This window comes from Schistocerca americana, chromosome 2 (genome assembly GCF_021461395.2).
Source record: "Schistocerca americana isolate TAMUIC-IGC-003095 chromosome 2, iqSchAmer2.1, whole genome shotgun sequence".
NCBI classification, from domain to species: Eukaryota; Metazoa; Arthropoda; class Insecta; order Orthoptera; family Acrididae; genus Schistocerca; species Schistocerca americana.
Genome location: NC_060120.1, coordinates 977,744,822 through 977,771,978, shown reverse-complemented (window position 1 = coordinate 977,771,978; position 27,157 = coordinate 977,744,822). Strand labels below are relative to the sequence as shown.

At 44.7% G+C, this 27,157-nt stretch overlaps 1 protein-coding gene across 1 annotated transcript in view; it reads right to left on the bottom strand.

Moving 5' to 3' along the window:
- LOC124596250 (prolyl 4-hydroxylase subunit alpha-2) overlaps window positions 1–19,613 on the bottom strand; it is a 345,289-nt gene extending 325,676 nt beyond the window's left edge. Inside the window, exon 1 of the mRNA XM_047135319.1 lies at window positions 19,595–19,613. The gene's annotated coding sequence lies outside the window, so the exon portion shown is untranslated. The remainder of the gene's footprint in view (window positions 1–19,594) is intronic.
- Between the last annotated feature and the right edge of the window lie 7,544 nt (window positions 19,614–27,157).

The window sequence follows — 27,157 nt, the reverse complement described above, 5'->3', positions numbered from 1 at the left end:
ATTTCTTCGTTTGATCCTGGTTGTCGCTTTTGGGACATTCTCGCGAGGAACAACGTGTGTGTATTTAATTCGGTTAAGATTCCAGCCGTCTTCCTGTGGAATTTAACTTAATTTATTCCCTGTTATTGAAGTTCACCAACGGTATCTTCTGGCTTGTGGCTGTTGACGTTCCAGTTACCTGCCCTGGTCGTTGACGTAATTTTCGGCGGTGTATTTTCCTCGTCGTGTTGTTGCTGTCCAGTGCGGCATGTAGTTCGACGGCTGAGGTGTTGTTGGTCGTTGTGGGCGCCATACTCTGTGTGTCGTTGTATTGAAATCTTGTGGTCGTTTTGCTGGTTGCGTCGAGTGGAACTGATTTGGTTGATTGGTTGGTCGGCTGTCTGGCGGTTGGGTTGCCTTCTGATTAAGAGATTGTTGGTCAGGCTACCTGTCTCTCCTAAACGGGCATTAGTGTTACAATTCCAGGCCGACCCTTGGAACTTCTGAGTGCCGTTACGTGTCTGTTACATAGTAACTTACCTGTTTCAGTCTTAGTTATTTGGTTGATGTGTGGCCTTCAGCGAGTTTTATATATCCTGAATTAATGTTCTTGTCTTGCCCTTAAGGCATGAGCTCGTTGTTCTTATAGGGGCCTTCAGCCGAATTTTACATCAAATCTTTGAAGGCCTTAAGCCGTTAAATTATTGTGTTGATGTGTGGCCTTCATCCGAGTTTTAATATCTCTTAAATTAATGTTCTTGTCTTGCCCTTAAGGCATATGGTTGTGACGTTTTTGTATGGGGCCTCAAGCTGAATTTGCTTCAATTGTTTTAAGATTAGGCCTTCTGCCGTTAGATTGAAACACGTTTTATTGCTTAATATGCTGCCTCCAGCCGAGTTACATTAAAATTAAAGTGCTAAGGCCTTCGGCCTGTTTAGATCGAAGATTTAGAAAATATTTCTGGGTGACACCTCCAGAAGAACCTTCTTTGTCAATTTCATACTTAGGCCTTACGTCTTGGATTTTGAGTGTGGCCTTCAGCCGATCTAAGGTTAATCAAGGACGTCGATTAAAGTTTTGAGTATTTTGATTTCTTTTTGTAATATTGTGTGTTGATAATAACTTTTGTATGTTGAGTGCAACTGACAGAAACTCATTTTGGCCCCTTTCCACAACCTAACTCGCTTTGGCCGGCTAGCCCAGGCATTTCAAATAAATCTCAGCAGTGATGGTTACACTTCGGGGAGCAGTTCGTAGTACACCACACCGTCTCTGTTCCACCAGATGCAAAACATTATCTTCTGTAGATGTGCGCCGGTCTTTGCAAAGACAGTTGCTGCTTTGTTTGCGCACAACCATTTCTTTCTTTTCCTTATTTTGGCATAAAGACACAATTTCTCGCCATCAGTAGCGATACAAGATAATAAAGGTCTGTTCGGTACACGAGGCAATTGATGACGAGTAAACAGAGGTGCACACATGGTCACCAGATGATTTTCACCATTTTGACTTAGAGTATGCGGTACCCATACACCCGATGTTTGAACCTACCCCTCTGCAAGCAAATGTCCACGGTGGTGGAATGACCACAGTTCATCACATTTGTCACTTCTCGAGCACACCGATGTCGATCATTGTAGATTAATCATTTAAACGATCTTCATAAAACCCTGAACGTGGTGAGTCACTAAAGTCAAACCGATCCTCCTTAAAACGAGAAAACCACTTTCTTGCCGCGCTCTGTCCAGTGACATTATCCCCATGCACGGCGCAAATGTTTCTGATTGCTTCCGTTGCTGTCACCCCTCTTTTGAACTCAAACAGAAGAATATTTCGGAAATGTTCAGACTTCGTCACTTGTCACTTGTCATTTCCTAGCGTTCACAGCTCCACTCGCTGTCTCTAAATGATAAGATGACAATACGTAAACTCAAATGGTAACAATGAACCAGAAATCAAAAATGACAGTCGATAAATAAACCCATAGCAACCGGAATCCATACGAAACAAAGACGATATGAACTTATGCACTACCTTAATACACTCCTGGAAATTGAAATAAGAACACCGTGAATTCATTGTCCCAGGAAGGGGAAACTTTATTGATACATTCCTGGGGTCAGATACATCACATGATCACACTGACAGAACCACAGGCACATAGACACAGGCAACAGAGCATGCACAATGTCGGCACTAGTACAGTGTATATCCACCTTTCGCAGCAATGCAGGCTGCTATTCTCCCATGGAGACGATCGTAGAGATGCTGGATGTAGTCCTGTGGAACGGCTTGCCATGCTATTTCCACCTGGCGCCTCAGTTGGACCAGCGTTCGTGCTGGACGTGCAGACCGCGTGAGACGACGCTTCATCCAGTCCCAAACATGCTCAATGGGGGACAGATCCGGAGATCGTGCTGGCCAGGGTAGTTGACTTACACTTTCTAGAGCACGTTGGGTGGCACGGGATACATGCGGACGTGCATTTTCCTGTTGGAACAGCAAGTTCCCTTGCCGGTCTAGGAATGGTAGAACGATGGGTTCGATGACGGTTTGGATGTACCGTGCACTATTCAGTGTCCCCTCGACGATCACCAGTGGTGTACGGCCAGTGTAGGAGATCGCTCCCCACACCATGATGCCGGGTGTTGGCCCTGTGTGCCTCGGTCGTATGCAGTCCTGATTGTGGCGCTCACCTGCACGGCGCCAAACACGCATACGACCATCATTGGCACCAAGGCAGAAGCGACTCTCGTCGCTGAAGACGACACGTCTCCATTCGTCCCTCCATTCACGCCTGTCGCGACACCACTGGAGGCGGGCTGCACGATGTTGGGGCGTGAGCGGAAGACGGCCTAACGGTGTGCGGGACCGTAGCCCAGCTTCATGGAGACGGTTGCGAATGGTCCTGGCCGATACCCCAGGAGCAACAGTGTCCCTAATTTGCTGGGAAGTGGCGGTGCGGTCCCCTACGGCACTGCGTAGGATCCTACGGTCTTGGCGTGCATCCGTGCGTCGCTGCGGTCCGGTCCCAGGTCGACGGGCACGTGCACCTTCCGCCGACCACTGGCGACAACATCGATGTACTGTGGAGACCTCACGCCCCACGTGTTGAGCAATTCGGCGGTACGTCCACCCGGCCTCCCGCATGCCCACTATACGCCCTCGCTCAAAGTCCGTCAACTGCACATACGGTTCACGTCCACGCTGTCGCGGCATGCTACCAGTGTTAAAGACTGCGATGGAGCTCCGTATGCCACGGCAAACTGGCTGACACTGACGGCGGCGGTCCACAAATGCTGCGCAGCTAGCGCCATTCGACGGCCAACACCGCGGTTCCTGGTGTGTCCGCTGTGCCGTGCGTGTGATCATTGCTTGTACAGCCCTCTCGCAGTGTCCGGAGCAAGTATGGTGGGTCTGACGCACCGGTGTCAATGTGTTCTTTTTTCCATTTCCAGGAGTGTATATGTATTTCTGTATTCAAATTGCGGTCTGCATGCAGCTGAACTTCATGTCAGTTTGACCCCACCAGGTTTTTTTGTGCACTGATGATGACTATTCTGTAGCTGAAATCTATCTGCAATAAAATTCAGATTGTTTGCGACTGAAAATCTTGGTTAATGTTCACAGTGACCTGAATGAGAGAGCTGAAGTCATGCCACGAAATGCCTACAAAGCGTTACAGAACCAGCCCCAGTCTGAACAACAGTCTACACGCATTACGAGGTATATTTGTCATTCGGCCATTGGTGCACTGTGCGCCTTCCATCATTTGAAAAAAGGCAAAATCGAGATACGTCCGGCCACGTTAGTCGCATCCATTCGGTCCTTTCGCAGTGGCCGCGCGCAGTAGCCGTGCGGTCTGGCTACTGTACAAATTCTGCGTTGTTGGGCTCGATGAAGACGCGTAGCTTCATGTGTCACTGCGAGTAGTGGCCTTTTGCGAACTACTCGATCTCAGTGTCCGTGGCACGCAGGTCCTTTCGCAGTGGCCGCGCGGGGTAGCCGTGCGGTCTTGGGCGCCTTGTCACGGCTCGTGCGGCTCCCCCCTCCGGAGGTTCGATCCCTCCATCTGGCATGGGTGTGTGCGTTGTGCTTAGCGTAAGTTAAACTTAGATTAAGTAGTGTGTAAGCCTAGGGACCGATGACCTCAGCAGTTTGGTCCCATAGTCCTTACCACAGATTTCCAATTTCCTTCGCAGTGTTCGCTGGGAAACTGCTTGAGACGGATCTGCATTTACTGACATCCGCATTTCCTGTCGCGATTGAAACCTATTGTCACTGACGAGGCATTACATTCGTCTGCGGTCCCTGTGAGCTAGGAACTTTTACGACCACTTCTCTTACTCCAAGCTAGTGGTACATAATTCCCAGTAGACACGTTGGACAGTTCGCACTGATACACCGACAAATCGGGTAACTTAATTCACGATGTGTGGGCACGTCCAAAGACGACATCTCCTTTATGCCATTCTGTCATGTCAACACGTCAACCATCTTACTACGCTGGTTCTGTACAACCTCTGGCGCATACACACCATCTCACTGCGGTGACTTACGTCAGAGGTGGAGTGTCACATGGCCACTACGGTTGATCGTCTGAGCGACGTGGCGCTCAAGTCAGAATCTCCATGATGTTGTTGTAGTGCAGCGAAATCGGAATATCAGAAAAATGTAGGACGACTTGCCGAGCTTAGTTACATGTGCAAGATCAGTTGTCGACCCTCAGTGTAAATAAATGTAACATACTGGAGGTAAGTAGGAAGAAAGAGCTATTAATACACTCCTGGAAATGGAAAAAAGAACACATTGACACCGGTGTGTCAGACCCACCATACTTGCTCCGGACACTGCGAGAGGGCTGTACAAGCAATGATCACACGCACGGCACAGCGGACACACCAGGAACCGCGGTGTTGGCCGTCGAATGGCGCTAGCTGCGCAGCATTTGTGCACCGCCGCCGTCAGTGTCAGCCAGTTTGCCGTGGCATACGGAGCTCCATCGCAGTCTTTAACACTGGTAGCATGCCGCGACAGCGTGGACGTGAACCGTATGTGCAGTTGACGGACTTTGAGCGAGGGCGTATAGTGGGCATGCGGGAGGCCGGGTGGACGTACCGCCGAATTGCTCAACACGTGGGGCGTGAGGTCTCCACAGCACATCGATGTTGTCGCCAGTGGTCGGCGGAAGGTGCACGTGCCCGTCGACCTGGGACCGGACCGCAGCGACGCACGGATGCACGCCAAGACCGTAGGATCCTACGCAGTGCCGTAGGGGACCGCACCGCCACTTCCCAGCAAATTAGGGACACTGTTGCTCCTGGGGTATCGGCGAGGACCATTCGCAACCGTCTCCATGAAGCTGGGCTACGGTCCCGCACACCGTTAGGCCGTCTTCCGCTCACGCCCCAACATCGTGCAGCCCGCCTCCAGTGGTGTCGCGACAGGCGTGAATGGAGGGACGAATGGAGACGTGTCGTCTTCAGCGATGAGAGTCGCTTCTGCCTTGGTGCCAATGATGGTCGTATGCGTGTTTGGCGCCGTGCAGGTGAGCGCCACAATCAGGACTGCATACGACCGAGGCACACAGGGCCAACACCCGGCATCATGGTGTGGGGAGCGATCTCCTACACTGGCCGTACACCACTGGTGATCGTCGAGGGGACACTGAATAGTGCACGGTACATCCAAACCGTCATCGAACCCATCGTTCTACCATTCCTAGACCGGCAAGGGAGCTTGCTGTTCCAACAGGACAATGCACGTCCGCATGTATCCCGTGCCACCCAACGTGCTCTAGAAGGTGTAAGTCAACTACCCTGGCCAGCAAGATCTCCGGATCTGTCCCCATTGAGCATGTTTGGGACTGGATGAAGCGTCGTCTCACGCGGTCTGCACGTCCAGCACGAACGCTGGTCCAACTGAGGCGCCAGGTGGAAATGGCATGGCAAGCCGTTCCACAGGACTACATCCAGCATCTCTACGATCGCCTCCATGGGAGAATAGCAGCCTGCATTGCTGCGAAAGGTGGATATACACTGTACTAGTGCCGACATTGTGCATGCTCTGTTGCCTGTGTCTATGTGCCTGTGGTTCTGTCAGTGTGATCATGTGATGTATCTGACCCCAGGAATGTGTCAATAAAGTTTCCCCTTCCTGGGACAATGAATTCACGGTGTTCTTATTTCAATTTCCAGGAGTGTATTTAAAACTTGGCTATCAGTTACTAGAAAATGTGGTTGGCGTAAGACATCAAATAGTACGCCCCTGGGACGGTTTACTGTTAAACGATTCATCCAGATAGCCCACAAATCTTCGCTAAACCGATTCTTAAGTACTGCCTGCCAGTGGTTATCCCTTACCCGGTAGGTGGCACACAATATGCGCTACCTGACAGAAAACGTGAAGCATCTAGGAGAGAAAGAAACGAAACGTCCCGTGTTAGGGTGGGTATCTGATGTTATTTCAGTGACTGCAAAATCTAGTCGAATTTACAAAGAACATGGCAGTATGGGCCCGCCTATTAGTATCACATTACACCACCTCAGGCTTGTGTTCGTGCACTTATTCGCTTGGGAAAGGTTACTAAGGCCGTTGTAGTCTATTCTATGACAAGCTAGGCTGTAATTGTTGTAACTGGACGTTGATACACTTGGGTATAGTTGACGTTCCAGCTGATCCCATACATGTTCTATCGGGGAGGACAGATCTGGTGCCGGCCAGAGTGGCCGAGCAGTTCTAGGTGCTACAGTCTGGAACCGTGCGACCGCTGCGGTCGCAGGTTCGAATCCTGCCTCGGGCATGGATGTGTGTGATGTCCTTAGGTTAGTTAGGTTTAAGTAGTTCTAAGTTCTAGGGGACTGATGACCTCAGCAGTTAGTGCTCAGAGCCATTTGAACCATTTGACATATCTGGTGATCTTGGTACCGCGGGAGTACGCCAACATCACACAGACATTCCACAGACACATGTGTCACGAGCGGACGAGCATTGACCTTTCGAAACGTGGCATCACGATACTATCACCTGAGAGGCAACAATTGAGGACGCACACTTTTCGTGACGTATCGTTCTTCCGTCAGAATTTCCTCAGTAACTACCAACCGTAACCTGAAACATCAACAGACGACTCACCACTACACGACGCCAGGAGTAAAACCGCTGTGCCCTTCCAAAATATTGGAAGAATGGGAGCTCTCCCAAGGTCGCCGCAAAACTCACAGGCACTTTAGACGCTGCCATTTGTGTTATGGTGTTAACGGCAGCGTACGCATTGGGCTGTAATTCCCTAGTCCGACTGCAGTTAGTCTCTGACTAATGGTACGCATTACATAGAATGTTGCATTACTTGTTATCGGATGGTAGGTGTAGATCTACGATTTACTTGAGGCATAGTACAGCGACACTTGTTGAGGTGGTCACACATGGCCGACTGGAACCTTGACTATGGTATGCCTGCCCTCACGCTGCCTTGCAGTTCAACGTGGAGCCACTGTTACACCGAATGCCCCACAAGTCTAAAAATTGCACGATTTGAACAGTCGGCCAAACGGAGTCCCACAGAGAGACCACTCTCAAACTTTTGTCAAGTGTTAATAATGCTGTCTCAAACGAGCACGCGCCATCTCCGTGTCTATCACAGTGGTCACTCAACATGTGACACTGTTTATGCACCATACATATCTACTAGGCCTGGTAACAACACTTAACACGAAGAACACTATCTCACACAGATAATCACAATTCTGATCATTTACACACCTGTGGTACGTAAGTTTACGAAATTTGCTTTGACTTCCGACCATGTCTTCTAGGTGTTTCTTACGAGAGCTTCACGGATATTTTGCTATCACTCTAGTGGCAGACTCTGCAAGAGAAGAATTGTACATCATGGAGAGCTTACTATCAAACGTCCGAGAACGTACGTTCCAAAATGAGTCGGTCACAGTCTTCTAGATGATGACGACGATCATCATCACTGACCATATGGCATTCACTGTTGGAAAAAGGCCTTTCACATCCTTGAGAATACGCAACTGTATTTCTCCTCTAATTTCATCTACGCACCATTCATGAAATCGCCATCTCTTTTATTATCTCAATCAACCCAATAAAGAAATTACTTAGTCCATTTACTGACCAACTGCCAAGTCACATATGATCATCAATTAATTTTCATTACTGTCTTGATTAGATCTTCTGCTTCAGTCCGTTGCTGATGCATTCGTTTTCCAGCCTCTATTAGCAATTCTCAACAGAAATCTCTCAAATACTCACAGTTCCCCTTCCATTTCTAAATATTTTTCGCATTAAATGCCCATCAGTTACTGCCATACATCGGAACTAGTAATATGTACCGAATATATTGCGTTTCAGAGCCATCAAACTCAATTCTATGAATACTATATATACAGGGTGGTCCATTGATCGTGACCGGGCCAAATATCTCACAAAATAAGCGTCAAACGAAAATACTACAAAGAACGAAACTTCTCCAGCTTGAAGAGGTAAACCAGATGGCGCTCTGGTTGGCCCGCTAGATGGCGCTGCCATAGGTCAAACGGATATCAACTGCATTTTTTAAAAATAGGAACCCCCATTTTTATTACATATTCGTGTTGTGCGTAAAGAAATATGAATATTTCAGTTGGACCACCGTTTTCGCTTTGTGATAGATGGCGCTGTAATAGTCACAAACATATGGCTCACGGTTTTAGACGAACAGTTGGTAACAGGTAGGTTTTTTTAAATTAACAGAACTTAGGTACGTTTGAACATTTTATTTCGGTTGTTCCAAAGTGATACATGAACCTTTTTGAACTTATCATTTCTGAGAACGCATGCTGTTACAGCGTAATTACATTAATGCAATAAATGCTCAAAACGATGTCAGTCAACCTCAGTGCATTTGGCAATACGTGTAACGTCATTCCTCTCAACAGCGAGTAGTTCACCTTCCGTAATGTTCGCACATGCATTGACAATGCGCTGACGCATGTTGTCAGGCGTTGTCGGTGGATCACGAAAGCAAATATCCTTCAACTTTCCCCACAGAAAGAAATCCGGGGACGTCCAATCCACCTGTCTTGAAATATGCTGTTCAATACTGCTGCAACCGCACGCGAGCTGTGTGCCGGACATCCATCATGTTGGAAGTACATCGCCATTCGGTCATGCAGTGAAACATCTTGTAGTAACATCGGTAGAACATTACGTACGAAATCAGCATAATTTGCACCATCGACAAAATGGGGGCCAATTATGCTACCTCCCATAAGCCACACCATACATTAACCCGCCAAGGTCGCTGATGTTCCACTTGTCGCAGCCATCGTTGATTTTCCGTTTCCCAATAGTGCATATTATGCCGATTTAGGTTACCGCTGTTGGTGAGTGACGTTTCGTCGTTTTGTGAGTCCCTGAGTCGTGTCTGAAATGAAAGTTTTGGCAGCTGCACGTCGCACGAGTTGTGATCGAGTTAAAGCTTGTTGCGTGGATTCGCTGAATAAGAAAAAAATAAGGGACGTGTTTCGATTCGTGACAGGATGAAGAAACGACGTCAGCTCTGTTGCTCAGCATCCTCGCTCAAATAATTTATAACAGAAGATAGAAGAAGTTCTTTTAATTATCTTCTAAATAGAGTTAATTATATGATAAGGAATAAAGGTACTATAATGCATGAAGAATTGTCACTAGAACTGAAATTACATATCATAATGCGTGCATTACAACCGAGAACACTCGGCATGATATAAGATACGCTTTTAGTTGGTGATAACGCTATTTCATTAACACCAATAATTATTAACAGTAATAATTATTCACATTAGCAACAATAATTATTCTAAGCGGGCGGCATTAAGAAGAGAATGGTTTGCAAACTACTCCCTTGAAGATAGATCTGTACAGTGGTAATATTTCAAAATTCTAACATATGTGAATGGGGAGCACTGCAGCGACGTTTTATATAGATGACTATCTAATGAAGGATGCAGCTTCTTGAATTTGTATAGCCTTCCCTCCTGTCAACAATATTCCATACAAAGAGTTGGCCAACTCTAACGATGGGCTGGCTTAAATGGCTACTTAAACCCAACTAACCTAAGGACACACACATATCCATGCCCGAGGTAGGATTCGAACCTGCGACCATAGCGGTTGCGCGGTTCCAGACTGAAGCGCCTAGAACCGCTCGGCCACACAGGCCAGCCTAACGATGGGATTTTAGTCTTTTAGATGAGAGTATTGCCACAGCTAGAATTACACTTGCTTGTATTTTCCTTAATTCAGTTGTGTATGTGCTCCTAACTCAGCAAATTTTGCCCTGCAGTTCAGATATTGTGAAACAGTCTATATTATGATCGGACATGACGGTCTCAGCGGCAGCAATATGGTGCTTATTTTTGTAATCAGCATCACTGAAATCCTACAAACACCTATGCAAAGCATAGATATACAAAAAGCGAACATTATTCTCCGTTCCCCACTTCGTATTGCCGACCGCGGTGGCCGTGCGGTTCTAGGCGCTGCAGTCCGGAACCACGGGACTGCTACGGTCGCAGGTTCGAATCCTGCCTCGGGCATGGATGTGTGTGATGTCCTTAGGTTAGTTAGGTTTAAGTAGTTCTAAGTTCTAGGGGACTGATGACCTAAGATGTTAAGTCCCATAGTGCTCAGAGCCATTTGAACCACTTCGTATTTCAGTTTGTCTACGCTCTACGAACACCCATAACCTCAAAACTCATGCAACTAGTGTCGCCAAAGTTGGAACACGCCGAAAGCATTTAGTTTCACCAACGAGTTGCGCAAACGCGCGGCGCGCATGCGCAGTGGCCGGTAGCGCAGTTGCCTGCAACCTAGTGTCGTCGTGTAAACTAGGCTTTACGGTACTCGGAGTGTTTTTCGTGGTTAGTGTACGGTTCCCTTGTTGCGCTTAATAATACACTAAGTGCGAAAGGAAATAAACACAACTGGTGGTACTGTGTACTGCATAGAGTAGGGGAACATTCGGAGACGATGACTGTGTCATTATGACCGTGCATCGTGTCAAAAAGCAGCATCTATGAGGCAGTGTTTGTGAACAATAAAATTACTGGAATGGACTGGCTTTCCCACAGTTCCGACCTTAAACCAATGGAACACATTTGGGATTAGTTAGAAAATCGAGTTGGCTCCACACCCCAGCGTCTAACATCACAATCTTCTCTGGTTTCCATTCTTGAGGAAGTGTGGTCTGTCAGTCCTCCACAGACTTTCAGACACATCACTGAAGGTGTCCATAGCAGATTTCAATCCGGCATAAAGGCGAAGGGTGGACACTCCCAAATTATTGTCCACTAGTTTACCTACTTTTACTTTTGGTTCAAATGGCTCTGAACACTATGGGACTTAACATCTGAGGTCATCAGTCCCCTAGAACTTAGAACTACTTAAACCTAACTAACCTAAGGACATCACACACATCCATGCCCGGGGCAGGATTCGAACCTGCGACCGAAGCGGTCGCGCGGTTCCAGACTGCAGCGCCTAGAACCGCTCGGCCACCCTGGCCGGCCACTTTTACTTTTGCTGTTACTTTTGATCAGACAGTGTACACTTATTTTGTAGCTAATAATACTTATTAGTGGTCCTTTGCAACAGAATTTGTGTTATTACTGATACCAAACATGTTAAATTAGTCATTCTCAGTGGTCTACAATCAGCTAAAATAGATACATATTTGTTTTACTAAAAATATTTTGATTCGAGATTCCTAGTGTTTCGTGACAGTAGATTCACGTTTTTTAATATTTACACAGTTTACAAATACAGATTGATGATTTAGCGCTTATTATCCGGCAAAGCGAACTGAAAACTTGGACAAGTTGGCGGCGCTGTCATGTTTACCCCCGAGAAACACGGAGGGGAAATGGTAACAGCCAAGAAAGTAGATTACGCCCCAGTACGTTCACAAGTGGAACACTCTTACGCGCTACACGTCTGTTCGCCAAAAGTTTTGCATAGCATAGTAATGAAACATTGATTAGCATTCTTGTTTGGTAGCCATCCTCGCGCATTGTTACTGTGACAAAAGTGATTCACACTATACTGTGTGCCAATCTGTGAATAAACCATTGGCCTTTTTAATTACGATGCTTTTTTTTGTGAAAATCTTTTTGAAACTATGTAATCTCGTTTACACATATGTTAATTTTTTTCCTGATACCTTTTAAAATGAAAGTCAATTTCTTGCTGGCGTTACAGTCCAGTCTGCTAGAATGGCTATTGCAGTTTAGGATCACGAGGTTGTAACTGCAGAGATATCTATCAGTACTGTCAGTAGTCCAGGGTCTCGCACGATCACAGAAGTCGATACACGGTTTCTTCCATCTTCGATATAGCGTCTACACGTCACATTGACGTCACATTCAGCTCAGTACATGTGAAATGAAGGCTACCCTTTTTATCAATGGGCTGCGTTTTCCTCTAGCGGGAGACTACGGTACTTGTGACACATGTAGGGTAAGGTTGCTATCGATGGGTCGGCTCAGTTGATGGGCCGGTCGATTTCTCTGTGGATATTAACAATAGGCGCATATTAGCAGTCATTGAGTCATTCCCCGTATCAGTGATGAGTCAGTAGTTCCGCGAAGACACAAGCAACAGTACAACAAGGTAAGTCTTGCACTGTATTCTTGTAGCTGACTAGTATTCATCGCTGTAACGTCATAGTGATATGGTAAAACTGATTAAATTTTTGCAGCCATCGTTCGAAGGTACAAGCAATTCACACTATTTGCTGATGTTAACAATATAAAGTCACGTGCTGTGCACGAAGACTGGGTGTTGTTAAGCAATGTCGTGCGAATAGCCTCGAATGAACCACTTCGAATTTTGTCAGATCTTGCGCTTCAACAGGTCGCTATCTACAAAATTTACATAATGGTTTTAATTATATTTCCCTAATAGTTTTATGTGTTTTGATAATCAGTCAAGTGTGATGCTTTTTTTTAAATCTTCAAAGGCGACATTGATAGTTTTAGCCTCCTTTGGTTTCGAATAAATGTTATACGGTTTTACATTGCAACAAAAAACACCTAAAAATAAAATATTATGTAATTTACTGACAATTATTTAGATGTTTAGTATTTAACAGCTATTACACTATACGCAACACATGAAAACAGCCTGGCCCAACCAGTCGCCTTGATGGAACTGGTAACACATGCTTCTATTTTTCAAACAATTTATTAACAGCGAATATTTATGGCTTCTGTGCCGACTACAGTTAAATGCAAAAGATAATGTTAAAGTTACACTGAAAATAATATATTTATTACAATATATGGATTTTATTACACATTTTCTTTAGGTGGCCCGACAATAGCAGGCTTCCGATAACTGCAAACAAACGAAAAACTATGTACTTCGCTTTTTTCCGACGTGGTAATTAAAACTATGGCTATTCCTTGTCTTATTCATACCGGTGCTTTCTAAAACTGTCGTTCTATGAACTAAAGATTCCCTAAGAAAGTACTACCATGCACACAATCAGATGTACTGGGAAGACGGCCAAAAAAGAAAAAACAACTATTGATATAAGTAAGACTTGTAATACACGGTCCAGCCTCCAGCCATATTAATGTGATCAGCACGTATGTTCGACGTCAACGCGCCATAACCACTCACAGACGGCAGGTAGCAGAACTTGCAATGGATGGTATATAAAGCGTTTCGGGGGGGGGGGGGGGGGGGGGACAACAGTGCAGTTCTACTATTGTGGTATTGCCTCCGTGACATGATCATTGGCTTTCGGGACAAGGGTAGAAGCATCTCCGAAACGGCTACGACTGTCAACTGTTCGTGTGCCGCCTTGTTAAAGTATACCATGCATGGCAACGTCGCGCTGTCCAAAACAGGCGCAGAGGCAACTAGCGAAAGTTAGTTAATTAGTTACTTAGTTCCACTGATCAATCGCACAGTACGGTAGCCGTTATGATGTGGAACGTTTGAAGTGCACAAGAAATGCACATATGAAACAAGATTTACACACACAAATAAACACACACACACACACATATATATATATATATATATATATATATATATATATATATATATATATATATATATATATATATTACAATACAGAGTTAAAGATGAATATTTCTATTATTTATCCCATTGCCTTAAGTGGCACAAAATGCATATACTATATTTATAGATTTATTTATTCCTATTCAAGAATTCATCTATGGTATAGAAGGAGTTTACCCCTTTCTGTGCCAAAGATAGGTTGAGCAAAGGATAGTGTAAGTCCTTTTTTCTGGTATTATAATCATGAATGTCACTGTTGTTTTTAAACTGGTCCATGTTGTTGAGAACAAATTTCATTAGTGAGCAGATGTATTGTGAGACTGTTGTAAGAATTCCCAATCTTTTAAAAAGATGCCTACAAGATGTGCAACTATGAACCCCACACATTATTCTAACCACTTTCTTTTAAGCAGTGAATACTTTTTGGCTAGATTTTGAATTACCCCAAAATATTATTCTGTATGACATCAGAGAGTGAAAGTATGCAAAGTATGTTAGCTTACAAATTTCTACATCCTTAAAATTGACAATTATTCTGATTGCAAAGGTTTCTGAACCTAGTCGCATTAGAAGATCCAAAATATGAATTTTCCAAATAAGATTCTCATCTATATGTACACCCAAAAACTTAGTATGCTCTACCTTGTCTATTGACTTCTGTTGATGTGTTATATTTATTGAAGGAATTGTACTTTTTGCAGCAGAAAATTGGATGTACTGTGTTTTTTCGAAGTTTAGAGCAAGCCTATTTACAGAAAACCAATTAATGACTTTTCCGAAAACCTTATTTGTATCACTTTCAGTTGGAGTTTCTTTTACTAGATTAATAATGATGCTTGTATCATCAGCAAGCAGTGTCAGTTCAGCTTCCTGTTTCAGATAGGAAGGGAGGTCTTTCACATATATCAAGAACAGAAGGGGACCCATGACTGAACCCTGTGGAGCACTTAGTGTAATTTCACTGCAGTTAGATGAAGTGCCAAACTTATTTAAATCATTTGACCCATATAAGAAAACTATTAGCTTCCTGTTCTGTAGGTATGACTTAAACCACTCATAAGTTATTCCATTTATACCACAGAATTGTAAGTTACATAATGTCATGGTTCACATAATCAAATGCGTTGGACAAGTCACAGAAAATTCCTGTTGGTGACATTTTATTATTTAAAGTCTCTGTTATGTGGACAGTGAAATTGTATATTGCTGTCTCAGTGGAACAGCATTTTTGAAATCTGAGCTGTGATTTACTGAGTATCCCATTGCTGTTGAGATGGCTAACCACTCTTGAGTACATTACTTCCTCGAAGATTTTTGAAAATGCTGTAAGCAAGGATACTGGCCTATAATTATTGACATCTGTGGTGCCCCCCTTTTTGTAGAGAGGCCTGACAATGGCATATTTTAACCTGACGACAGCTGCGGTGATATGTCCTGGCGAACAGACGTGCAACTGTTGAGCAAGTGACAGCCCAGATGAACCAAGAGGGTACCAACAGAGTCTCTTCAAGGTTCATTCAGCGAACATTGCTGCCTATGGGCCTCCCCAGAAGGCGCCTAGTCCATAAACCCATGTTGACTTCTGTTCATCGGAGACGAAGACTGGAATTTTCACGTCAGTACCGCAACTGGATGTTCACTGACGGGCGACAGGTGGTCTCTTCATATGGATCACGTTTTATGCTCCATCGGAATGAAAGCAAGCACCTTCCAGCCATTAGGGTCCACACCAGAGGATGAAGCTTTATGATCTGGGGAACATTTTCGTGGCACTCCCTCTCGACGGCACAGTGGATCAACACAAGTGAGCCGCGTGCAGCTCGTGTTGATGCCGTTCATAGCTTCGCATCTTGTAGTAGCGATAGTGGCGTCTCGTTTTCTTACAAGGGAACCTCCCCATCGCACCCCCCTCAGATTTAGTTATAAGTTGGCACAGTGGATACGCCTTGAAAAACTGAACACAAATCAATCGAGAAAACAAGAAGAAGATGTGTGTAACTATGAAAAGATAAGCAAAATATACAAACTGAGTAGTCCATGCGCAAGATAGGCAACATCAAGGATAACTTGAGCTAAGGAGCGCCGTGGCCCCGTAGTTAGCGTGAGCAGCTGCGGAACGAAAGGTCGTTGGTTCAAGTCTTCCCTCGAGTAAAAAGTTTAATTTTTTATTTTCAGACAATTATCAAAGTTCATGCACTCACACATAATGAACTGCGCTCTCCAAAATTCCAGGACATGTTCAGATTTGCTTAGACATATGCAGCATTTGACGCTCTACACATGGAAAAATTTGAAAACGTTAAAAACATATGTTTTGACAGAGCACAGGGAAAACTGTGCGACTGTGAAACTGTTGCATTCATTTGTTGCAGTTTATGTGACAAACTCTTATGCTTTCATCACTTTTTTGGGAGTGATTATCACATACACAAGAAAATCTAAATTGGGCAAGGTAGAAGAATCTTTTTACCCATTCGCCAAGTGTACAAGTTAGGTGGGTCGACAACATATTCCTGTCATGTGACGCACATGCCGTCACCAGTGTCGTATAGAATATATCAGACGTGTTTTCCTGTGGAAGAATCGGTTGACCTATGACCTTGTGATCGTATGTTTTCGGTTCCCATTGGAGAGGCACGTCCTTTCGTCTACTAATCGCACGGTTTTGCGGTGTGGTCGCAAAACACAGACACTAAACTTATTACAGTGAACAGAGACATCAATGAACGAACGGACAGATCATAACTTCGCGAAAATAAAGAAATTAAACTTTTCACTCGAGGGAAGACTTGAACCAAGAATCTCTCATTCCGCAGTTGCTCACGCTAACGACGGGACCATGGCGCTCGCGAGCTCACACTTTTCTTAGTGTTGCTTATATTGCACATGGACTACTCAGTTTGTATATTTCGCTTATTTTTTCATAGTTCCACACAACTTCTTCCTGTATTCTCGATTGATCTGTTTTCAGTTTATCAAGGCCTATCCACTGTGCCAACTTATAACTAAATCTGAGGGGGGTGCGATGGGGAGGTTCCGTTCTTAGTATGTTTACTGGCGCCACTACGTTTAGTCGCCTTGTCTGTCCGTGAGTGGCAGCAGCAGCGCTTATCGATAGCGCGTACGGTGGTACCATCTTTGGAGCGGCCTCTAGTATTTCCGGGTCGTCGTGCGTCGAGCGAGTTGAGTTCGGAGGGAGCAGCAGTGAGGTCCAGACAGCCAGTACTCGCCCGACCGCTGGCGACATACATGCACTGTCCGCGAGAGTTCACGACCACGTCAAGGACCGGATTCAGCGAGTTTTAGTTGAATGGACCACGATATTCGAGTAGCGCAACTTTCACTTGTGTGTGTTTGTGTCCGCCCGTCGAAGTGACCTCATGGCAATAAGTGGTCACTTGATTTATGCTGGGATCTTACCCGTGCCTGACTTGAGTGGGGACGACCGTTGGTTGGTCGTTCGGTCGGTCGTCGCAGCGGTCGACGTGCGTTTGGTCTTCCGACCGCTTCTGGCTTCTCTGTGTTTGTGCTGACTTATAATTCGACCGTGTTGTTTCACAGTGACTGATTTTAGTATTGTGAATTGTTGGTGGAATTGCTTTCCCGGAACCATGTGTATCTTGTGCTTTTGAATGTGCAGTTATTTTGGTGCTGTCTGCGTACTGGGTTTGGCGGAGAGTTGCGAACGGACATGAGGTCGGTTGGGGGCGCAGCAGCGGGCTGGTCCGTGCAGCGTGAGGGCAAGCGGGGGCCGCTGACGGCGCGCTGCCACTGCCGGATGGAGAAGGGATAGCTGCGAGAGCGACGACTTCGTTGCACACCGTACCCTGGACGTTTGAGTGAAGAATTAACTGATAATGCAACCTCGACTGTTCTGAGAGCTCGCCTTTGGTTGGCGGGTTGTTGCTCCCCGGGGCGCTGAGCCTGGCGGCAATGAGTGAAGTGTTTCGAGGTGGTGAAATGTTGCAGCCGTCTTTCTATATTTGTTATTCATAACTGAATTTAGTATTATTCTTATTAGTGAAGTGCGACCAGCGGTATTAGTGAACTTTTCCGGCAGTGTACCTTCCCTCGTCGTGTTGATGCTGTCCGACATGGTGTGTAGTTCGGCAGCCTCTTGTATTGTACTGCGCATTTCTTTTTTTTTTTGGGGGGGGGGGGGGAGAGGTCTACCTTGGTGCTAGTGTTTCCTTCGGGCTTGGGTGTTTTCTGAAGACATAGTGCTGTCTGTCCCTTCGCCCTTGCCTAAAAATATTCCGTCGTTGTAGCTGTGATCGGACATTACGCGGATTGGTTAGTCAGTCGGTCAACAATTAAGCTACCCCTAGTTTGAGTTGCCATCTTGTTACGTGATTACAACTCTTGCCTGCCTGTCTCACCTTACCTTATGTTGTTACCTTCCCAGGCTGACCTTTGGAACACTTGCTGAGAACCGCTTGTCCTGAGTCCTTAGATGTTTGTTTTAAGGATATTTGTAATTTTCTAATTATTGTTGGTGTGGCCCGCAGCAGAGCAATAATTTCACTTCTTTGGTAATAAGCCCTTCAGCTGTGTCACAGTAAGTTTTATTAAGGCAACTTGTTTTAAAAGCAAGAGATTTATTTTAGAAGTGCTATTTGGAATTGTTTTCCTAACTTCTAATTCAGGCCTTCAGCAGTTTGTAGTTTGAGGTTATTGTTCGTGGCCTTTGGCCCTAAAATTGCGGAATTTTTGGTGATAAGACCTTCAGCCGTCATACAGTCAATTGTGTTTTTTTAAAGAGATTGTTTTAAAATTTTAATGTTTTTAAATAATTTTGACATATTGTTGTGCAACCGAGAGTAATTGATTACGGCCACATCCACAATCGTAACCTTATCCTGCCCCATCCTGAGAGACCAGCTCTCAACAAGTATGCATCTACCTTTGGTGGCCACGTCCACACCTACACGCAGTTTGTCTCCCTGGCATCTACCAGTAGGACGATGCAACGTGTCACACAGCTCGCAATGTACATGCCTGGTTCAAAGAGCACCCAAATGATTTTATCGCACTCCCCTGGCCACGAAACTCCCTGCCTTTAAACCCAGTAAAGACTGTGGGAACACCTCAATCGGGCTGTTCGCCTCAACGATCGACGATCTAGAACTCTAGCGCACTGGCCACAGCACTGAGTCGGCATGGCTCCACATCCACGTCGGTACCAACAGTTGGTAACTTTTCCTGCACGTCTCACAATCGTCCGCGCTGCAAAAAGTGGTTACTTAGGCTTTTGACAAGTGTTTACGTTAATGTGACTGGACAGTATACACGACGGGCAAATGTTTAAAAGACATTCTCAATCGAGCAACTCTGCTGTAATCCAGAAACGCCCATCTGTCAGTTAATGTCCGTACAAAGTGGAAGCCATATGTTTGCTTTGTATATGAACACTAAAGGCAGCGACAGACTAGCTCAGCAATACTTCAGCGCTTGCACAGACATACATGCATCAGAGAGAAAGTGATAAAACAGTGGGGTATGATGTGTACAGTGTAAGGCGTCCAGTCTCTCACTCACCTTTCTCCTTTGCGTCGGTCCTCGGAACACCGGCCGCTGCAGCTGCAATCAAAGGGTAAACCTTTTAATAACGCAGAGAGGCGGATGCAGTCTGGAAATACCGTGACAACCAAGGAGTAAATACTCGACTGCTAACACGTCCTTACGTAAGAAACGTGGGGGAGAGGGAAATGTTTGCTCAGTCCACAAGCTCAGGGAACCGGCTGTCACACAACATGAGGCAGCGCTTTTCGCAGACTTGCGACGACGTCGCACCATCTCAGGCACCAGACTGACGTGACAAAGAGCACAGAAGCGCGCCGCAGCACAGGACCCACCACACATTTCCACAGTGGAGCATCCCCCAACCGCCGTGCCATTTGCCGGAGAACGAACCCCACTCCAGTGCCTCTCGCGCGTTTGAAATATGCTTAAAAGTGTGTCGCCAGGCACATTAATGACCGAAAAACTGGTGCATATTGTAGCGAAAGTGGTTCTGAAGAGATTAAACCATCGAATTTTGAACGTGAAAATGCCTACACTCACTGCGCAACACAATTAAAGGGCAACTTTTTTGAAACGTCTTAATTGTCTCCCATTGTGACGCATACGTTTGAAATTTGGCTCAAAAGTGCCTACAAGCTTCCTCTATAAGGGAGGATTAGGGTGAAGCCCTGCGACGTTCCGCACGGGCTCCATGACGCCTCAGACAGCAAGGTGTCGACACATGCGAAAAAAGGCCAGAGCTTAGAAGCTCATGCGAGGTGTAGGGTTGGTTAATTATGCCACACTGCCATAAAATTTCAGCACAATTCTCCCAACGCCATCGTGGACTTGATGGAAAGATTGTCACAGCTGTGACGCCCATTGTCGAAAATACACGGTTTTCTGACAGGAGGCCGAGGAAAACATTTCAGACACACTGCCGCTCAGAATGGACACGAAAATGTCTTAAGTGGTGGCTTAATGGGCGTCAATCAAACCATCCCTTCCCTTGGCCGAAAAGGACAGTTCGCAGCGCGATGAACAACAGGGCATAGTTCTGGACAATTCTGGATACTGCTGTCACCTGCTGGACACTTCAACCGTTCTCTATCTCAGGTCAGCAACCCCACTGAATGTGACTGCACTCCTTTGCATTGCAGTGCACCCGCAGTTTTGCTGTGGTGTACAGAGTGGAACCGCTAGGGAGCGTTCAAAATTATTCGACGAAATTATTTACGTTTCGCGCCCTCCTGTGGCGTGATCACGGAGGGGTGTGACATTGAAACATGCATGGATACAACGGCAAAGGGCCCCTCTAAGACTCGACGCCCCCCCCCCCCCCTCACCCCCTCACCCCCTCCGAGTTCAGCAAAACCCTTAGTGGCAGCTGCCCACATTTTTTGAGAATTTGAAAAATGTGCATTTACAAAGAAAACCTGCAAAGTAGCGCTACGCGCCTGCAGACAGGCAACCTCTTGACACTTTTAAGATTCCAGGACAGGTCTGCTGATCAAGGAAGCCAAGGCGACATGTCGACGCTCTGTACAGCATATGTGGGTGAGCGTTATCATGTTGGGAAACAACTCCTGGAATGCTGTTCATGAACGGCAGCACAACAGGTCGAATCACCAGGCCTGGAGTGGTCCTTTGTTTTGCGCAGTGTATTTAGCTCAGAACCGTAACGATGTAACATTTAATCATTTGAGAGCTGGAATAGCATATTTCAACACCAAAATTAATTTAACAGTAAAGTTTGCAGTTAGTAAACCAAACTACAAAAAATATAAATTACAAAACCTTATGAATATCTCTGTAAACTAATTCAAACATTTGTAGTACTGCTCAGAGATAGTTTTTTGACAAGTTAGATTCAGAAACCTAATGGCAGATGCCACAGTGCACTCAGTTTTACAGATTGCAACATAGGAAAACAAGTAAAATTGCCAAACAACATCTATGAAAACACAAACGCCAGAGTAGGGCCCCCGAAAGATACACTGACAGAAAAAGATCGCAACATCGAAAAATAATCAATTTCGAGTAATGAAAGTTCAGGAATACAGTTCTATAGGTAACATACTTAAGTGATTAACACTGCAAGGTCACAGGTTAACGTGAACGCGAGATAAGCCACGGTAAACGTGAAATAATGATACAGGAATAACCGGTGTAACTGCCAGAATGTTGAATACAAGCATGCAGATGTCCATGGATTGTGTTGTACAGGTGTCGGATGTCAGTTTGTGGGATGGAGTTCCATGGCTGTTGCACTTAGACAGTCAATACAGGGTCAGTTAAGGCTGTCTATTGATGACGTTGGAGTTTCCAGAATGAGATTTTCACTCTGCAGTGGAGTGTGCGCTGACATGAAACTTCCTGGGATATTAAAACTGTGTGCCGGACCGAGACTCGAACTCGGGACCTTTGCCTTTCGCGGGCAAGTGCTCTACCATCTGAGCTACCGAAGCACGACTCACGCCCGACCCTCACAGCTTTACTTCTGCCAGTATCTCGTCTCTTACCTTCCAAACTTTACAGAAGCTATGAAACTTCGTGGCAGATTAAAACTGTGTGCCGGACCGAGACTCGAACTCGGGACCTTTGCCTTTCGCGGGCAAGTGCTCTACCATCTGAGCTACCGAAGCACGACTCACGGCCGGTACTCACAGCTTTACTTCTGCCAGTACCTCGTCTCCTACCTTCCAAACTTTACAGAAGCTCTCCTGCGAACCTGGCAGAACTAGCACTCCTGAAAGAAAGGATACTGCGGAGACATGGCTTAGCCACAGACGGGGGGATGTTTCCAGAATGAGATTTTCTCCTGTAGCGGAGAGCTTCTGTAAAGTTTGGAAGGTAGGAGACGAGATACTGGCAGAAGTAAAGCTGTGAGGGCCGGGCGTGAGTCGTGCTTCGGTAGCTCAGATGGTAGAGCACTTGCCCGCGAAAGGCAAAGGTCTCGAGTTCGAGTCTCGGTCGGGCACACAGTTTTAATCTGCCAGGAAGTTTCATATCAGCGCACACTCCGCTGCAGAGAGAAAATCTCATTCTGGTTACAGAAGCTCTCCTGCGAACCTTGCAAAACTAGCACTCCTGAAAGAAAGGATTTTGCGGAGACACGGCTTAGCCACAGCCTGGGTGATGTTTCCAGAATGAGATTTTCACTCTGCAGCGGAGTGTGCACTGATATGAAACTTCGTGGCAGATTAAAACTGTGTGCCGGACCGAGACTCGAACTCGGGACCTTTGCCTTTCGCGGCCAAGTGCTCTACCATCTGAGCTACCCAAGCACGAATCACGACCCATCCTCACAGCTCTACTTCCGCCAGTAGCTCGTCTCCTACCTTCCAAACTTTACAGAAGCTCTCCTGCGAACAACGTTGGAGTTGTCAACCGATGATCTCCCGCATGTGCTCGAGAGGAGACAGGTCTGCTGATCAAGGAATCCAAGGCGACATGTCGACGCTCTGTACAGCATATGTGGGTGAGCGTTATCATGTTGGGAAACAAGTCCTGGAATGCTGTTCATGAACGGCAGCACAACAGGTCGAATCACCAGACTGACGTACAATTTTGCAGTCAGGATGCGTGGGCTAACTACGAGAGTGCTCCAGTGCGAATTTGAAAGCAATTTTTTATCTGAAGATTCTAAAAATAACCCCAAAAATTTTGATCGTACGTAAAATCTATGAACGCTGTAAATAATTCGATACCTTCTCTTGCTGACAGTACGGGATGATGACAAACGGAAGGCCGAAATTCTAAACCCAGCTTTCAAAAACTAGTTTACGGTAGAAGACTGCAGCACCATTCCCCCTTTCAATTATCGAACAAACGCAAGGATGACTGACATAGTGTTTAGTGTATCTGGGATTATATATCAGTTAAGATCCTTAGACGCCAGGAAGACATCTGTCCCAGATGGTATCCCTGTATGATTATATGTTGACTGTGCTACAAATATAGCACCATTCTTATCCGTCATCTATCAGAGATCATTGGAACAGCGGAAAGTTCCACGGGACTGGAAGAAGGCCCAGGTCATAGCAATCAATACAAAGGGTAGAAAATCGGATGCACATAATTACCGGCCAATTTCACTGACATCCATTTGTTGTAGAATCATGGAACATATTTTGTGTTCAGGCAACATGTCCTTTCTAGACTGAGAAGCTCATCTACAGAAACCAGCACGGTTTTAGGAAACAGCGGTCATGCGAGACACAGCTGGCCCTCTTTGTGCACGATACACAACAGGCTCCCAGGTTGATGCCTTATTTCTCGACTTTCGAAATGCGTTCGACTCAGTTCCGCACTGTCGCTTGCTACAAAAAGTGCGCGCTTACGGTCTATCCGATGACATATGCGGTTGGATAGAAAGTTTTCTAACAGACAGGGAGCAGCATGTCGTCATGAATGGGGTGACTTCAACAGAAACTAGTGTAACTTCAGATGTGGCCCAGGGCAGCGCAATAGGTCCGCTTCTTTTTGCGATTTACATAAACGATCTGGTTGGCGGTATTGACAGCGGCATTAGACTGTTTGCCGATGATGCTTTAGCCTCCAGGAAAGTGGTGTCACACGAAAACTGTGAACAAATCAATGAGGATTTGCAGAAAATAAACTGGCAGTTATCTCTCAATGTTAGTAAGTGTAACCTACTGCTTATAACAAGGCGAAAATCCCCATTAATGTACGAGTACAAAATAAACGCCCAGTCTCACAAGCAGCGACATCGTCGCGAAAAAACACAGTGACCCGTATATGTAACAAGTTCCCTTTAATTTACGTCTATGGTCACAATCTTTTTGTTTAACAGATTACCGGTTTCGGTCTTTAATGACCATCATCAGATCTGTTTCACAAAAACAAAGTCCTAATGTACTGATGCCACTATGGCCGCAGTACATTAGGACTCTGTCTTTATGAAGCAGATCTAATGATGGTCATTTAAGACCGAAACCGGTAATCTGTTAAACAAAAAGATTGTGACCAAAGACGTAAATTAAAGGAAACTTATTAAATACCCAGTCTTTGGAAGCGGTAACATCCGTCAAGTATCTGAGTGTGACTATTCGAAATGATCTCAAATGGAATGATCAGATTACACAAGTAACGGGTAAGGTGAACTCAGATTGCGGTTTATTGGTAGAATCCTGAAGCGATGCAGTCCTTCAACAAAGGCAATTTCTTATAATACGTTAGTTCGTCCAGTCTTAGAGTATTGTTCGTCTGTACAACTACCCTTACCAGTTGGGTCTGATTCAAGAGATTGAGAAGGTCCAAAGAAGGGCGGCAAGATTCGTGACTGGGACATTTGGCCATCTCGAGAGCGTTAGAAATCTCATAGAAAGTTTGAAGTGTGACACACGTTTCAAATCGCGCAATGATCACCATTCAAAGATAAGGGAAATAAGAGCTCGTACAACAGACCTCCAGTATGTCAACGTTTTAAACAGTGACGGACTATTTGATGAAACTATAACATCAAAATAAAAACTTTGATTGAATTTTATTTTGTGTTGACAAAAAATAATGGTTCTGATTTTTGAGCATAACCACTTGCCAGCGTTATTTCCTTCTCGGCTTGAAATGTGTGTGTGTCAACGTTTTAAACAGTGACGGACAACTTGATGAAACTATAACATCAAAATAAAAACTCTGATTGAATTTTATTTTGTGTTGACAAAAAATAATGGTTCTGTTTTTGAGCATAACCATTTGCCAGCATCATTTCTTTCTCGGATTGAAATGTGTGCGTGTCAAGGTTTTAAACAGTGACTGACAACTTGATGAAACTATAACATCAAAATAAAAACTCTGATTGAATTTCATTTTGTGTTGACAAAAAATAATGGTTCCGTTTTTGAGCCTAAACACTTGCTAGTGTCATTTCTTTCTCGGCTTGAAATGTGTGTGTGTGTCAACGTTTGAAACAGTGATTGACAACTTGATGAAACTATAACATCAAAATAAAAACTTTGATTGAACTTTATTTTGTGTTGCCAAAAATAATGGTTCTGATTTTTGAGCATAACCACTTGCCAGCGTTATTTCCTTCTCAGCTTGAAATGTGTGCGTGTCAACGTTTTAAACAGTGACAGACAACTTGATGAAACTATAACATCAAAATAAAAACTCTGATTGAATTTTATTTTGTGTTGACAAAAAATAATGGTTCTGATTTTTGAGCCTAACCACTTGCTAGTGTCATTTCTTTCTCGACTTGAAATGTGTGTGTGTGTCAACGTTTTAAACAGTGATTGACAACTTGATGAAACTATAACATCAAAATAAAAACTTTGATTGAACTTTTTTTTGTGTTTCCAAAAATAATGGTTCTGATTTTTGAGCATAACCACTTGCCAGCGTTATTTCCTTCTTGGCTTGAAATGTGTGCGTGTCAACGTTTTAAACAGTGACAGACAACTTGATGAAACTATAACATCAAAATAAAAACTCTGATTGAATTTTATTTTGTGTTGACAAAAAATAATGGTTCTGATTTTTGAGCCTAACCACTTGCTAGTGTCATTTCTTTCTCGGCTTGAAATGTGTGTGTGTGTGTCAACATTTTAAACAGGGATTGACAACTTGATGAAACTATAACATCAAAATAAAAACTTTGATTGAACTTTATTTTGTGTTGCCAAAAATAATGGTTCTGATTTTTGAGCATAACCACTTGCCAGCGTTATTTCCTTCTCGGCTTGAAATGTGTGTGTGTCAACGTTTTAAACAGTGACAGACAACTTGATAAAACTATAACACAAAATAAAAATTTTGATTGAATTTTCATTTTATGTTGACAAAAAATAATGATTCTGGTTTTTGAGCATGTTTTTGAACTTTCAATTTAAGACCATTCCCCTTCCCAAATCTTTTGTTTTAAGATAATGATTTTAGAAAGTTCTAGTTTTGAGGTGCTTAAAATGTTTCAACAATAGATTCATGAATTACAATATAAAGGTTACTTTTACAAGTTATTGCCGTGACCAAATTTACTCAAGAAATGTGTAACTGTGAGCTGCAATTTTTTTTACTCTCCTGAGGCAGTTGAATTTCGCATATATCTCACTTTATAGCCAACTCGCTCATACAGTGGGAAAAAAAGGTGAAGTCGGCAAACATTAGCGGTAGAGAAATGATGTGGCTAAGAATCAGATCATGAAAGTTTGATGTTAGTTGCTATGGAGCTGCGTTTATCGTAAAGCATGTATTTGATAAAGTCAATGAAAATAAAATTACGCGAGTAATTTTTGGAATGGCTTTCAGTCTTTGCGGAGGGAGAGGTTTATGGGGAAGTAGTACTACAAAGTTGCTTATCTGTGCGTGATGGATAACGTCGTCCGATGTCTTCAGCAGACAGGTGGCCATGGCGGCGGCAGCGGCGAAGTTACAGCAGGTCCATTAACGTCAAACTACAGCCCCCTGGCGCAATGCATCACGCATTTGGCGCTGATAACATTCCTCCGTCTACTCGCACTGGATATAGCCTGGACAGAAGCAGCTGGTACTGTACTTCATTTACGTTCGCATTTGCACTGCGGTGACATTTCTGCCAGATGATTAAATTATTACTGTCGAGTTCACAATTTTCAC